Below are 14,696 nucleotides of genomic sequence, written 5' to 3'. Positions count from 1 at the left end.
AGGTTGAGGCAGGAAAATTGCCAATGAGGATAGCCCATTCTATATAAGGAAACTTTATTTCAAAAAAAAAATAAATAAATCAAAGCTGGAGAGATGGTTCCATGATTGACAGCACTTGCTGCTCTTCCAGAGGGACCCAAGTTGAGTTCCCAACATCTGCATTAGGCAGCTCCAGGGGATCTGGCGCCCTCTTCTGGCCTCTGCAGTGACCTGCACACACATGCACATACCCACCTACAGACACAGACCTACAAATAACTAAAGATTAAATACATTTCTTACATTCAGGTTTAAACTGAGTATGGTGGTGCATGCATACCTTTAATCCCAGCACCTGGGAGATGGAGGTAGGCAGATCAGAAGTTTAAGATCTTCCTTGGCGCCATAGCAAAAAAAAAAAAAAAAAAAAAAAAAAAAAAAAAAAAAAGAGAGAGAGAGAGAGAGAGAGAGAGAAAATAAATAATAATTTAAATATTTAAATTTAAGTTAAATTTATCCAGTTCTATTTATCCTACAACAAACTTACATTCCTTCCCTAATTGCTTTCTTGGATGTGTCTCTAGGGAACGTCCATGATCCTCTGTTTCTGTTGTTTTGGTTTGCTTTGTTTCATGTTGAGACAGGGTCTCCCTGTGTAGCCCTGGCTGGCTTGGAACTCACTGTGTAGACCAGGCTGGTCTGAAACTTGCAGCCATTTTCCTGCCTGTGCCTCCAGAGTGCTGGGATTACAGGCGTGTACCACTATGCCTAGCCCTATATCTAATCTTTTTCAAGCCTTGGAGCTACTCAAAAGATGTTGATGAGCACACCATTTCTTGGATTAGGAATTGTCATTTCTGCCGTCAGCATTGAACAGTTTACTACTTTATTATCTATTGGTTGAAAAATTAACTAAATTCTCTTACTAGTAAGGATCATACTGCCAAATATGTTGATTTATTTTCAAGATGTATATTTTGGTGGGTGGTAAGGGGTCATTTCAGTGGTGCGAGCGAACAGGAAGTTAGGATTTCAGGTGCCCTAATGTTGGGAGTCCCTTTCCCTGGCTTATGCGCGGGTCTGTGATTTATGTAATGCATGAAGCTGATAGATCTGCTGCAAGTTTTGTGTGTGGCAAAGGGCAGTGGACCATTCTCTTCTCTGGGAATTAAGCTCTTCTGACACCAATCACGTTCTCCTCCGAGGATCACTTGCATTTTTTTTTTTTTTTTTTTTTTTTTTTTTTGTTTTTTCGAGACAGGGTTTCTCCGTGTAGTTTTTTGGTGCCTGTCCTGGTTCTCATTCTGTAGACCAGGCTGGCCTCGAACTCACAGAGATCCGCCTGGCTCTGTCTCCCGGGTGCTGGGATTAAAGGCGAGAGCCACCACCGCCCGGCTGAGGATCACTTGCTTTAATTCCACTGTTGTGTTTTTTCTATTGTTCTGCTGGACTAGACCCTTGGGCCTCTTGGCTGTCTGACCTTCAAGGCAATCTTAGCTTTCCAGCAGAGCCCTGTGATTATTTGACACTCAGGATTCGGATCAGAGGTTTAGCTGTATCTGGGGCAGGAGTTGTGTGTAGGAATCTCCCCATGTGACCTGGGCAGCGCGGGACCTCCCCCTAACCGCGTTGCCATTTGTAGATGAAGCTGCATGTACCACCCCACTCATCACCTGGACACACTGACTCCACATTGTCTGAGTCCCTTGTCCCTCACAGTCTTATAGCACAATAGACCCCACTTCAGCACCCCAGCCTGAGGGCTAGGCCCAAGGTGTGGTCAGAGGAGGAGCCCCCGCCTGTGGTATTGTATATGTGTGTTTGTGTGCGTGTGTGTTTGTGCGTGTTTACCTGTGCAGGGGGCGCTACATGCAATGTAAGATACCCTAGGGACAGAGCCACCAGAGGTCCTGGGTCTCAGTCTGTCCCCCCCACTTTTTTTTAATGTATCAGACATTTGATTGATAAAGTAAGGGCCTTAATAAGGACCAAATTTCCATGTCTGTTGCTATGGTCTTTAAAGGTACAAAGTGGCCCGTTCTTGTCACTCTATACATACGACTGTCTGGGACATATGTACTATATAAATATATAAATACAAATATATATATAAAACCCGAGCCTCTGTCCCCTTGGATTAGGACGGAGCCTTTCTGTTCAGTTGAAATGCACCCCGGCGAGGTGCTGCCGGCAGCCTGCAGGCCTCAGCCCTGTCGAGATGAACACAGTTGACAATAAAGGAATGAGTGTCACTGCGGAGTCGTCGACTGCCTGCTTCTCTTCCTTTGGCCTCTCTGTCTCATGTTCGCTTTTCATTTTTGCCTTTCTCTCTCGCTTCTTCAGCAAGGGCTTAAAAGTATTTGGAGATCCCGTGCATCGATCGGCCCACTGGAGAAGAAACGATTGCTCGATGAAAAGTTACCTGTTGCAGCTGGGGGACGAGGTTGGCTGTACAGGGTGCTTGTGTAGCGTGTTCAAGGCTTTCGGTTGTGGTGATACACTGTGCACCCTAATAAAGCTTGCCTTGAGGAGCAGAGAAACAGAGCCAGCCAGCCGCAGCCACCCCCTGTTACCTCACCAACTCCACGCATCCTCTGACTGAAATCCTCTGAGTCTTCACCGGAAGGGGTCTCAGCTGAACTACTTTAGTTCCTGTTTCCTCACGCCTTATACACCTTCCTCTGCCCTGCCGTCACTTCTTGGGATTAAAGGCGTGTGTGCTTCCCAGTACTGGGATTAAAGGTGTGTGCCACCGTCGGGCGGTGGTGGTGGCCCACGCCTTTAATCCCAGCACTCGGGAGGCAGAGCCAGGTGGATCTCTGTGAGTTCGAGGCCAGCCTGGTCTACAAAGCGAGTTCCAGGAAAGGCGCAAAGCTACACAGAGAAACCCTGTCTTGGAAAACAAAACAAAACAAAAAAAAGGTGTGTGCCACCAGTGTCTGACCTCTGTGTCTAATCTAGGGGCTGGCTCTGTCCTCTGATCCTCGGGCAAGTTTATTAGGGTCCACAACATATCAATCACCACACTCAGTTCCATCCCTGGCATGGAAGGAAAGAAAAAGATAATTACTAGGCCAGGGCTGGTAGGATTGCTCAGTGAGTAAAAGTGCCTGCTGCCAGAGCTGACAGCCTGATTGTATCCCCAGGGATCCACACGTAGTGTGGAGAGAGAATCGATGCCTGCAAGCTACCCTCTGACCTCCACGTCGATGGCAAGGAATCCACACATGCGCACTCTAAAATAAGGTCCAAGGCCGGGCGGTGGTGGCGCACGCCTTTAATCCCAGCACTCGGGAGGCAGAGGCAGGCGGATCTCTGTGCGTTCGAGGCCAGGCTGGGCTACAGAGCGAGTTCCAGGACAGGCTCCAAAGCTACACAGAGAAACCCTGTCTTGAAAAACCAAAAGAAAAAGAAAAAGAAATGAAAAAGGAAGGACATGATTGCTCCTAGGTCCAGTGGAGGGGGTTTATTCTAGATATGAGGGAAAACATAGGCAGTTATGGAGACATCTGGGAGAATCCAGAGTAAACACAAGCCTGAGCCAGGACATGGGAGGAGAGGGGAGGGGAGAGGAGCCGCCTGGGCCAGGAGGCTGGCAGGGATAGTGGGATAGCGGAATTGGCTGAGTTATATAGGAGCCAGAGGAGTGTGGGGAGGTAACTGGAGAGTTGGGGGGCGGGGGCATGCCAGTCAGGAGGGCCCTGTAATGGGTAAAGACTGAGGGATGCTGGGAGAACTTGGCATCCAGAGTCCACTTTGATATGTTAATGGGCACCTCAACCATTTGTCCTGGGTTTGAGACCATACCACTTAACACACAAAAGTCTGAGTACTCCTTCCTTCCGAAGCAAGTTGGGGAAATGGGTACCTGTCCACCTAGTGATGGAGCTCATCTTCCTCACCTCAAACCCGCATTTTTCCTCCTTGGCATGCCGCCTCTCCAGCCCACGGGTACCGAGGACCACGATGGCTCCCTACATGAGTATAGGAGAAAATGAATCCGCCGGTAGCTTCCGTCCGTCTGGTGTGGTCCTGCCACGGGTGCCAGAGAGACGGAATCTCGGTCTTGGCGGGAATAGGACTAGCTGAGAGGTTTGGGTCAGAGGTGGGGGACGCGACGATGTGTGGACAAGACCTACCCCCAAGAGTCACAGCGCTGCCTCCGTGTGAACGGGTGGTTGTGAAGTAGGAGGGATCAAGGCATCCTCAGAAGTACATGGTGGCTGAGGCTAGCTGCCCCTGAGTGGGGCTCCGTGCTGGCGGGCGCTTAGCTGAGGTTTGATGCTCAGCTTTGGAAACAAACACATAAACAAGTGAAGAAGATGATGGATGTAGTGGAGGGGGTGAATAAGGCTCTGGACAGCCAGTTTGGTGTGTGTGTTTGTGTGTGTGTGTGTGTGTGTGTGTGTGTGTGTGTGTGTGTGTGTGTGTGTGCGTGTGTGTATGCGCGCGCGTGCGCGCATGCGCGCATGGAGTTCAGAAGACAATATGAGGAAATTGTTTCTCTCCCAACATGTGGGTCCTGGGGATGGAACCCAGGACAGCAGGTTGGGCAGCAAAGCACCTTTACCTGCTGAGCCATCATACTAGTCTACAACTGATGTTTATTATTATTATTATTATTATTATTATTATTATTATTATCATTATCATTATTATATTTTAAAGAGTTGTTATTTTTATCCATGTATATGTGTGTTGGCACACATCTATATGTACCATGTCCATGCAGATACCCAGGAGGCCAGAGGGCATCAGATTTCCCAGCACTGGAGTGACGGGAGATTGTGAGCTATCTAATGGGGGTACTTGCCTCCTGGACCTCTGCAAGAACAAGTGTTTTTATCCACTGAGACATCGCTCTTGCCCCACAGCTGGTGCTCTTGACCACTGAGTCCACGATGCAGTCTAGCTTAAGAAAAGTCTAATGTGTGCTTATTTTAGTCCCATGGCTGTTTTTCTTACAGTGTGGTTCAAGGGCTACCTGCAGTGAAATGATTAACTTCAGTAGGGCACAGTGGCCCACACCTGGAATCCCAGCATTAGGAAGGCAGAAGCAGGATCATTGCCAGTTGAGGGTAAAACTGATCTACATAGCGAGTTGCAGGTGAACTGGAGCTATACAGTGAGACCCTGTTTCAAGAAAACCAATCAGTGTGGGGCTGGAGAGACTGTTTTTGTGGAGGAGCCAAGTTTGGTTCCCAGCACCCACATCAAGTGCCTTACAACTTACAACTTACAACTTACGATTCCAGCTCCAGGGATTTTGATATTTTCTTCCCAGGGCACTTGCATTCACCTACACACAGAGAGATACACACCCATAAACACGTGTAGCTGGAGTTTTCTCTCCGGGTCCCGCCAAGCCCCGGCAGTCCCTTAACCCACTTATAAAATAAACATACAGACGCTTATATTATTTAAACTGCTTGGCCATTAGCTCAGGCCTATCATTGTCTAGCTCTTACTCATATTTAGCCCATTTCTATTAATCTATACTTTGCCACGAGGCTCGTGGCTTACTGGTACCTTACATCTTCCTTGTCCTGGTGGCGGCTCCAGACAGTCTCTTCCCTTCCTGTACCCTCAATTCTCTTCTCTGTTAGTCCCGCCTATACTTCCTGTCTGGCTACTGGCCAATCAGTGTTTTATTTATTAACACATTTGCCTTACAGAACATCCCCCAAGGAAAGAAAGAAAGATGTCAGAAAGCTATCTAGGGCTGGGAGGTGGTTCAGTAGGTAAACTGCTCGGGCAAGCATGAGGACCTGAGTTTGAGTCTCAGTGCCCGCATAAAAAAAGCAGGCATGGCTACATGCACCTGTAATCCTAGAGTTGGGATTGGAGAAAGGAGGATCCCAGGGGACTTCCTGGCCAGCCAGGCCAGCCCATCAGTCAGCTCCAGGTTCAGCGAGATCGCATCTCAACCACTAAGGGTGGCGAGTCAAAGAAGGAGGTACCCTCCAATGACCTCTAGCCTCCATGGGTGCACACCCATGCCTCCTGCATACACACAAAGGAGACACACGCACATGCACACGCACACGAAGGCTATCTAGAGAGTCACACACAAACTGCATCTCCGAGAAAGGACGTTGCACAGAGGAAAGTGGAGTGGCCTTGGATTGAGAAAACGCTCAGCAGGAGGAAGTCGGGGTTCAGGGGCCCCCACTCCAGGCCTCCAAGACCTGGCAGCAAAGCTAGTTAAAACTGACCTCCAAACTCTCTTGGCTGATGCAGGAATTTCATGAATGTCATCTCTAGAAAGAAAGAAAAAACGTGATCTGCTCTTATTATTTATCTTGCTACTCAGTGGCAAACTCCCTCTCTCCACGGGGATTCTGGATGTTTTGCTCACCCTGGAAGCAATGATTCCTGCTTCAGATACCCTCTTCCACACCTCATGCGCATCCTCAGTTGAGGGATGTGACGGTCCCCTTTGATGTGCAAAGCAGACTGCTCTCTCTTCTTTGTTACCGCAGACATCAAGGCTGCTAGCTGCCGCTGTTGTGACAATTTACAGTTGTTCGTGGCCCTTTCTCCTTGTCAAATTAAGTACATATGTTGATTGCGTTTTGTTCCAGTTAGGGCTGAAAAAAAAAAAAAATGAAAAAGGAGTCGGGGCAGAGCCTGAATGGGATAAAGTGATTATGGCTCTCCGTGTCTGGTGCCCTCATCACTCAAAGCACGCACGGTTCACCTCTCCCACCAACTGGAGGCCCTGGATATCAACCAACCCTACACCTCCAGTCTCCAGAGCGAGGAGCTTGAGTCCACCACCACTCAATTTGCTTTACAAAGGAAAATTATTCAGAGGAGCTTCTGGAAAACTCTTCCATTACTCTGGGTGGGGATGAAAGAGGGTGAAGAGGGAGAGGGAGTAAGATGTTTAAAAAGTGAACTAGAGAATAAGGGTGGGATATAATATTAAACACACATGCGTACACGCGCGCGCACGCGCACACGCACACGCACACGCACACACACACACACACACACACACACAAGCAAAAACCCCCAATGAACATATCCACCCACACCCAGAAGCACCTATACAAAAGACTTGTTATCAACTAGAAAATGGAATCCAGTTGCAGAGAATGATTTACAATATTCCTCATTTCATCAGTAGAGTGAAAGATATGATCATGGCATTTCAGCAAGGAAGGGAGCAGCATTCATTCACTGATTATTAAATGACCACAATGTGAAAGGCCTTGTATTTGTTAACAATGCTTTAGGCAGCAAGTCCTGGAGTAACTCGAGTCCTAAGGCAGATTCCACTCTGGGGGTCCCAACAAATCGGGTCCAGACCCAAAACAAAACAAAAAGAATAATGGTGAAAATTAGGGGGGAAAAAGCTGAGAGGTAACTTAGTATGTTGAGTTGCCTGGCATTCGCAAGGCCCTGGGTTTGATCTTCAGCGGCACATAAAACTGGGAGGGATGGAACACTTAGACAACACAGGCAGAGGATCAGGAGTTCAAGACCATCCTTGGCTACATAGTGAACTCAAGGCCAGCTTGGGATACCTGAGATCCTGGCTTGACAATAAACGAGGAGAGAGGAGACATCACTGTGTGGGGAATAGATTTGTCTTGTCACAAGACACTTGGCCATCAGACCTGTTCCTGGGATCCAAGGTGATTGCTGGAGTGAGTGAATGACTCAGAGCAAGGGAGACATACAAAATAAAGGTATATGTACTCATGTTTTTAATCTTTTTTTTTTTTTTTTTTTTTTTTTTTTTTTTTTTTTTTTTTTTTTTTAGCTACTCAGATATTTACAGGGCCCAATGAGCAGCCTGCTTTTAGCAAAAATAGTCTCCATGTCTCAGTTATACTCACTCAGCATGGCTATTTTTCACCAGGTTCACAGCCAACTACCTTTTTTTCCATTAATTTTTTTTTTCTTTTTTCTTAAAAAATTTTAAAAAAATAATTTATTTAACTTTATTTTATGTGTGTTGGTACGAAGGTGTCAGATCCCCTGAAACTGGAGTCAGAGATAGTTGTGAGCTGCCATGTGGGTGCTGGGAATTGAACCCAGGTCTTCTGGAAGAACAGTCAGTGCTCTTAACCACTGAGCCATCTCTCTAGCCCCTTTTCCTTTAAAACTTTTTAGATATATTTATTTTACGTTATGTGTATGAATGTTTTGCCTGCATGCATGTATGTGTATGAACCTGTTGAATCCTCTGAAACTGGGATTAAGGACAGCTGTTAGCTACCATGTAGATGCTAGAAATCAAACCTGAGTCCTCTTCAAGAGGTCTTAACTGCTGAGCCATCTCCCCAGTGCCCCCAAAATAGTATTTTTTTTTAAAAAAAATAATGTCTCAAAAAACCAAAATAATAATAATAATAATAATAATAACAACAACAACAATAATAATAATGAGTCCTCCATTTACAGCCTTGGTTGGTATGGCATTTTTTCCTATGTAGACAGGCTGGCCTTGAACTTGTGATAATACACTTGCCTCTGCTTCCCAGGTGCTGGGATTAGTGTGCACCGATACAGTTGACTTCCCCGTTAAATCTTGAGCAGAATACTGCAAGAACCTCCTAAATGGTCTCTTAGCGTCTACTGTTGCTTTTACTCCCTGGTCTGTCCCTCTCATTCAGCCCATCAATGCTGTCCTCCATAGAATAACACACTATAGCTAGGCACTTGGGAGGCAGATGCAGGTAGATCTCTAAGAGTTTGAGGCTAGCCTGGTCTATGAGTTCCAGGCCAGCTAAAGCTACATAGTAAGATCCTGTTTTTCTTCTTCTTCTTCTTCTTCTTCTTCTTCTTCTTCTTCTTCTTCTTCTTCTTCTTCTTCTTCTTCTTCTTCTTCTTCTTCTTCTTTTCTTCTTCCTCTTTTCTTTTGAGAACCAATTTCAAAAAGGAAAAAAAAAAGGAGATGTTATAGCAAAATATATTTAAATTGTGGACTATGGGCTGAGAATGTCGTTCAATTGGTAGAGTACTTGCCTAGTTTGCATGAAGCCCTGGTTTCCATCCCCAGTACTGAGGAAGCAGAGGCAGGAGGATCAGAAATCCAAGGTCATGCTTGGCTAACATATCAAGTTTGGGGCTAGCTTGAGCTACATGAGATCCTGTATAAAATAAATAAAATGAAACACAAGCCATTTATAATGATGGTACAAATGGGAGGCTGAGGGTAGAGGATCACAGTAAGTTTGAGGCCAGCCTGGGCTACACAGTGAATTTCAGTTTAGCTTGGGCTATCAAATCCTGAAGGGGGGAGGGAAAAAAAAAAGTCTGGGCATCATGGTATATACCTGTAATCCCAGCATTCATGAGATAGAGGCAGAAGGATTGGAAAAGTTGGATGCCAACCTGGTCTCCACAGTGCATTTGAAGCAAGCTTGATCTTCTCTGGGGGAAAGAGAGTAAAAGAAGGTCTTATGATTACCTTGCTTAACGTTCCCCAAGACCTCACTGTATTTGATTTTGTGCCGGGGTCACAGGTGAGCAATACTTTGCCCAACAAAGAAACAACAATGGTTGTCAAAAGACACTTGATTCGGGTTAGGTTTGTTGCCAGTGATAAGCAACTGAAATATGTATGTCCACAGAAGCTCTGGGCATTGTTTATTGCTTGGTGATTGCTGTTGAGGACATTAACACCTTGGCTCTTCTGGTCTGCCCTGTGAATGAGTCCAACATTCTCTGGTCAACAGGAAACCCTTTCAGACAGAGCATTCATGCTTTCGGGAAGGGGTTGTCAGCAAATACAGGAACTTGGGTGCTGGGCAGATATGACTGGGACCTGACACATTTGCTACAACCTCAGAACCTCTTTTTCTGCAGCTTAGAAACATGTGGACTCAGAAGTCTGAGACAGGAGGACTGCTGTGAGTTTGAGGTGAACCTGGACTACCTACTAAGACTTTGTCTTGAAACAAAACAAACAAACAAACAAAACCAAAAACCACTGTGTGGAGTGAAGACTGGAGAGAAAGAGACCCCTGTGAGGAGCCAAGAACTCTGGACGGATATAGCTCCAGGAGCCATGCCACCCCTGGGGGCGGGGAGAGGGGATAGGACAGACGCGACAATGTAGAGCGCCGGGGTGGGTCTATCAGAACCTCTGACTTTGGGTCTGATCTTGTTCTTTCCCACCTCGCTACCTGTGTGAGAGCAAGTGCTCACAGCTGATGGCCTGTGGTTAGATCCAAGTCTAGCTCTCCCCATCTCCCCATATTGCTTGAGCTTGTTGTTGCTCTCTGTTCCCTGGCTGCTGTGGCCCCTCTCATCCCTTCCCAGACTCCTCACTAGTCTCTCTCCCTCTCTCTGAGGATTTGTTGTAGTTCTAATTCTGGGTATGTATGTGTGTGTGCCTGTGTTCATGTATGTGCAGGTGTCCCAGGAGGCCAGAGGTGTCGGATCCCCTGGAACTGGAGGGACAGACAGTTGTGAGTTAACTGGTGTGGGTGCTGGGCATCGAACCCAGGTCCTCTGCAAGAGCAGCACACACTTTAACCTCTGAGTTATCTGGCTGGTCTGGGTCTTGCTATGCGGATCAGGATGGCCTTGAACTCAGAGATCTGCCTGTTCCTGCCTTCTGAGTGCTGGGGTCAAAGGTGAGCACCACAGTACCTGGCTTTATACAGATTTTTATTTTATTATTTTTAATTATATATGGGTATGTGCACCTGAGTGCAGGTGCCCAAGGAGGCCAGAGGTGTCGGATCCCCTGGAGCTGGAGGGGCAGGCAGGAGCTGCTCAGTATGCTGGGAACCGAATTTGAGGCCTCTTCAAGCACGACAAAGGCTCTTAACCGGTGAGCCATCTCTCCAGCCCTGATGGAGAGCTCTTGTCGGGAGTGAAAGGGACAGTGTATGAGGAAGAGTTTGGTATAAACCTGGACACCAAATAGTGGCAGGCCCCACCTCCAAGCAGACAAATTGGGTCAGCAATGCCACTGATCACAGTCTGCTGGCCCGAAGGTTTTAGACAGTTTCAGGACCAGGTCTGCCTAGAGACCCAAATGCGGAAGGCAGCTGAGAGGGAACCTCGTGATGGTGATGACATGATTTATGTTCAAGTTCGTCCTGTTCTGCTCACACCGACTTCGCTCTGCTCCAAATCAATGCTTTCCTGTTCTCAGGACTTCCAAAGCTTAGAGAAGGATTTTTCTTTTCTTTTCTTTTTAGAAGATTTATTTATTTATTATGTATACAGTGTTCTGCCTGCATGTATGACTGCAGGCCAGAAGAGGGCACCAGATCTCATTACAGATGGTTGTGAGCCACCATGTTGTTGCTGGGAATTGAACTCAGGACCTCTGGAAGAGCAGTCAGTGCTCTTAACCTCTAAGCCATCTGAGAAGAATTTTTCTAAAGACATTCAATGAGATGGAATGTCAGGACCTCTCGGGGTGAATTCCTCCATTACCACTTTATAAGGGAGAGTACAATAGATGTGCTGTCCTAGGGTCCAGACTTGTTCCCTGGTACCAAATGTTGTGAACTGACATTTCAGAGTATCTTGGAAGGTTACCAGAATACATTTTCTGAGCACTCAAAAAAAGATAAAAAGAGAGGCCAGGCCTGTCAGCAGCACACGCCTTTAATCCCAGCACTCAAGAGGCAGAGGCTGGTGGATCTCTGTGAGTTCGAGTCTAGCCTGGTCTACAGAGTGAGTTCCAGGACAGAGTCAGGACTACATAGTAAGACCCTATCTCAAAAAATGATTAATTAATAATTAATTAATAAAAATATTAGCGGCGTGGAGGACTAGGTAGATAGCATAGTTGCTCAAGGTTTGCCACAAGCATAAAAACTTGAGCTCAATTCTCAGCACTCACATAAACAAACCAGGCCAGGTGACTGTGGCGGCTGAGACAGTGTATCCTTGGGGCGCTGGCCAACCAGCCTAGCCTAATCAGCAAGCTTCAGGGCAATGAGAGACTCGGTTTAAAAAACAAGGTGGATGGCACTTGAGGAATGACCTCTGATCTCCACAGGAACACACACAAGCACATATACCTACCTGCATGCACACACAGGAACACACACAAGCACATATACCTACCTGCATGCACACACAGGAACACACACAAGCACATATACCTACCTGCATGCACACACAGGAACACACACAAGCACATATACCTACCTGCATGCACACACAGGAACACACACAAGCACATATACCTACCTGCATGCACACACAGGAACACACACAAGCACATATACCTACCTGCATGCACACACAGGAACACACACAAGCACATATACCTACCTGCATGCACAAAAAAATGAAGGGCTATTTCCTGCAGTCCCAACGTTCAGGAGATGAAGGCAGGAAAGTGAGGAATTAGAAGCAATCCTGGGCTACATCGCCCATTCTAAGCCACCCTGACCTCCATGACAAAACTGTCTCAAAAGGGGGAAAAAAAAAAAAAGGAAATTTTGTGGACACATGAAGATGAGCCAAGTTCCTGTATTTGAAATACAAGGAAGTGGGTCTACCAGAGACTGAATAGATTTACTTCCAGTTTATTAGACCACAGGAGCAAAACTTAGAACATTTTGTATCAGGTGTGCAAAGATACTCAGGTTACAAATATCCAAACGCACAAATGCACTTTCAAAGAAAGCCTTAAGCGGGCCGGAGAAATGGCTCAGAGGTTAAAAGCACTGGCTGCTCTTCCAGAGGTCCTGAGTTCAATTCCCAACAACCATGTGGTGGCTCACAATCATCTATAATGAGATCTGGTGCCCTCTTTTGGCCTGAAGGCATACATGCAGACAGAACATTGTATACATAGTAAATAAATAAATCTTAAGGGAAAAAAAAAAACAAAACCCTCTTGTTTAGGGAAACAGTCTATGCTTGCCTAGCATCATAAAGCCTAGGTTTGATCCTAGCACTACATAATACTGGGCATAGAGGTACACACTTGCAACCCCAATGCTCAAGAGGTTGTGGGGCGTTTACCCACCACCCCCACGGTTCCCTAGAGTTTTCTTGAGTGCAATCAGCAGGAAATATTAGATAGAAGGATTTATTGCGGAGAATTTCGCAGAGATAAACAGATAGAAAATAAAGGATAGCCTTGAGAGGGCCTGGAACCTATTCCAACGGGCCCCGACTGTCTCTGGCCCAGGGTTTTTATAGAGACGCCAAGGGGGTGGAGCAAAAGACCTCCTCCCCCAGCACAGCCAAGTGCAGACCATCTCAGACACCTGCACTCAGGCCCGTGGTCCTGATCATCCTCTATTCGGACCTGCTGGGTAAAGCCACGAGGAACCCGAGAACGGGCTCCCACAAGAGGTGGAGGCATGGACATCAGAAAGAAGTTCAAGGTCATTCTTTGCTACAAAGTGAGTTCAAGGATGTCCCGAGACTCTATCTAAAACAAAACAACAAACAAAAACCAGGCAGCAACAATGAAAACAAAACAAAGACAAAAAGAAGAAAGGAGGAAAGACCTTTCAGTCAGGGATAATGCCCCACGCCTTTAGTTCCAGCACTTGGGAGGCAGAGGCAGGTGAGTCTGTGAGTTTAAGGCCAGCCAGTGAACTCACTGGTCTATATAGAGAGTTCCAGGACAGCTAGAGCTATATAGTGAGACCCTATCCACCACCCCAGCCCTCCCCCCCCCCCCAAATCAAGCAAACAACAACGACAACAACAACAAAAAAACCCAAACCAAAAATCCTTTCATCTTAAATCAAAGATTAGAAGACGCGGTGTATGGCTAAGGGATTTTTTGTATATGATTTTTTAACCCTTTTTTTCAGTGTGTATGTATGTGTGTGTATACATGTGCCCATGCCACAGCATGCATATGATCAAAGGACAACTTGCAGGAATCAGTCCTCTCCTCCCATCATATGGATTCTGGGATCGAACTCAGGTCAACAGTCTTGGTGGCAAGCACCTGTACCTACTGTCCATCCCTCCAGCCCCACATGGTATACTCTTGGTCTCTCCTCTAGGTTGCCAGCTGTAGCAAAAGTAAACAAATTGCCTTAATTTTCTTTATTCCAATATATTCTGCCTGTTATGATAGGTAGTTAATTTTTTAGTATCCACATCAGAAACTTCCATTCATTTTATTTACCCTTGGAACGACATCCACCATGCCAGCCCGTAGTTTAATGACTACACAGCTTAGGTGGCTCTGTATGCTGCTAAGCAACCTTGATACACTCTCCCCGTATGCTTTCTCCTGTCTCTAAGACAACTGTGTCGTACGTTCTCTGTTCTCCCCAAAACCCATCTCCTCCTCTTCCTCAGGCCCGCCCCTCTTTATCCGATCTTCCCAGATGCCCCCTTCCCTTTGCCCCCTTGACTCTTTTTCTAAAAGCTTCTCTCTGTTCCATGCACATAGGGACTCTCTGCTCTGCTGTGAGACCTTTGCAAGTCCCCATCCCTCTACGCAAGTGGTTCTCAATTTTCCTAATGCCGCGACCCTTTAATACAGTTCCTCATGCTGTGGTGATCCCCCTCAACTGTAAAACTGTTTTCATTACTACTTCATAATCGTATTTGTGCTACTGTTGTGAATCATAATGCAAATATTCCTGGAGATAGAGATTTGTCAAAGGGATCTCTACCCACAGGCTGAGAGATGCTGAAATGTCTTCATGGATAGAATCTAGCTGGGATGTTCCATGCCTTGCTCTTCTTCTAGTTCCTTGCCTTCTCTGTCTTCCTCCTAAACCCGATGTCAAGTTCTGAGTGGTTTTCTT

At 46.4% G+C, this 14,696-nt stretch overlaps 2 protein-coding genes and 1 long non-coding RNA gene across 13 annotated transcripts in view; 1 reads left to right on the top strand and 2 right to left on the bottom strand.

The window, feature by feature from the left end:
* Window positions 1–14,696, bottom strand: part of LOC143270260 (dual E2 ubiquitin-conjugating enzyme/E3 ubiquitin-protein ligase BIRC6-like) — a 310,541-nt gene that overhangs the window by 45,957 nt on the left and 249,888 nt on the right. The window lies entirely within an intron of this gene.
* LOC143270259 (putative Polycomb group protein ASXL2) overlaps window positions 1–14,696 on the top strand; it is a 316,750-nt gene that overhangs the window by 95,243 nt on the left and 206,811 nt on the right. The window lies entirely within an intron of this gene.
* On the bottom strand, window positions 416–12,122 carry LOC143270266 (uncharacterized). The gene is made up of 4 exons (XR_013047399.1): window positions 6,338–12,122; window positions 6,195–6,239; window positions 4,119–5,278; window positions 416–3,953 (listed from the first exon to the last, which is right to left on the bottom strand). It is a non-coding gene; the product is annotated as an uncharacterized LOC143270266 (long non-coding RNA).

The sequence above is a fragment of the Peromyscus maniculatus genome, chromosome 22 (assembly GCF_049852395.1).
Source record: "Peromyscus maniculatus bairdii isolate BWxNUB_F1_BW_parent chromosome 22, HU_Pman_BW_mat_3.1, whole genome shotgun sequence".
Taxonomy (NCBI): Eukaryota; Metazoa; Chordata; class Mammalia; order Rodentia; family Cricetidae; genus Peromyscus; species Peromyscus maniculatus.
This window is presented reverse-complemented; position numbering and strand designations above follow the sequence as displayed.